Here is a 1,745-nt window from a genome sequence, read left to right as displayed (position 1 = left end):
CGTATTATGATCATTGTATCTCAAAAACATTCAGATAAATAATATTCAGAGATAAATATATAAAATATTTGGTTACAAAAACTTGCTAACGTATGCTATGCTAACGGACTAATTTAACAACACGGAGACACGAATAAAATATATATGTTGTAATAACGACCTTTTTTTTTTTTTTTAAATAAAACATTCAATTTAATCTGACATGAGTCGCTGTCGCACCACAGATAAGCTACAGGAGCTCGTCATTACACAAAACGTACAGCAGAGGGCGCGCTGGGGGCGAGTTCACTGACTTCACGGTGTTGGAGATGACGAAGAGTTGAGGCGCACGCGCAGAAGCCACAGGCCCAGGCCCGGTTACCATGGTTATCACACAAAAGGAGACGGGACAGGAGAGGCAGAGCGAGAAAGCGAGCGAGAACCGAGCCGCTTGACTGGACACATCGGTGCCAGCTTTTCACACAGACCCAGACAGAAGGCTGCTGCTGTGGGTGACGTTGGTCGACTGTGGGGTTGATCCACACCACTCGTGTTTTCTTTGTTGAATAATAAGCACCATAACAATGAGCTCCAGTCGTGTTTTCATTCCAGAACAAAGACCTCGTGGAACATCGCGAGATTAATTTCTTCTTCTCTCCCTGCTCTCCGGTCCAAATGCCAGTGGTTCTCCACCTTTTTCTGCGATCCGCCTTTTACAAGTGCAAAGTTGGTTTTTTTAAAAGGGCGTGAAACACAGCAGTGATTTACTGAACTTGGAAAATGTAAAACTTTGCTCTTTTGCAGCCTCTTCAACAATAACATGACACGACAGTTTTCCAACTTTACTAAAAAAACAAACAAGATATAAGACAACATTTGTGTTTCTATAAATGTTCTCTAATAACCTACTAAATATAAACTTACTCCCCCAGGTTTATATCTGCCCCTGAACCACTTATTGAAAACGTCAGTTTATGAAGTTCTGCTTTTTCCATTTTAATCAATTGTAAAAAAAAAACAAAAACATTTGAACCACATGTTGAATCGTTGCTACTATTTTTTAAAATATGTTTTTAAAACCTCCTTTAGCGCAAGTACCCCAGGGAGGTACACATACCCCTGCTTGAGAACCACTACCATATACTAAAGGTGACTCTGGATAGGGGGGAGGAAGACCCTCCCTCTCTCCCTCTTCAGAGTTTGGCCTCTCTGCCTCCTTCTCCCTGCCCCACTGCCTCCCCCTCTGTCTACTTATGCAAATCACGCCCTCTCTCTCTCTCTCTCTCTCTCTCCCCTCACCCCCCCTCTCACCCCGCGCGCATCCCTCACTCTCTCTGGCGCACTCCTCTGCTAAAAAATCTGTGACTGTAAGACTGAGTGGAGGCGCTGTGTATGAAAAAGTGCAAGTCGTTTTAAGAGGAAGAGGGGGAGTAGAAAGGGGGAGGAGAGGGGAGGGGGTTAAAAAGAAAGGGGGTGGGGAAGAGGCGAGGGTACGCATCAATTTGTACAGTCTTCACTTGGCACCCCTGTTTTTTTTTTCTTCTTCTTCTTCCCCCTGCAACGACCACGGAGAGGGGGAGAGAGAGGGGGGACACAGAGAGAGAGAGAGAGAATTTCTCTTCTGGCGTTATTGTTGTTATGAGCGGAGGCCGCTGCAATATGAGGCGGCAGGAGGCGGCTGTGATATCAACAGACCCTGCTGCTGCTGCTGCTGCTGCTGTTGCTTCTGCCTCTTTCCATCGCGCTCTCTTGGATGCGTGGTTATA

Source organism: Cynoglossus semilaevis, chromosome 13 (genome assembly GCF_000523025.1).
Source record: "Cynoglossus semilaevis isolate Cse_v1.0 chromosome 13, Cse_v1.0, whole genome shotgun sequence".
NCBI lineage: Eukaryota > Metazoa > Chordata > Actinopteri > Pleuronectiformes > Cynoglossidae > Cynoglossus > Cynoglossus semilaevis.
This window is presented reverse-complemented; position numbering follows the sequence as displayed.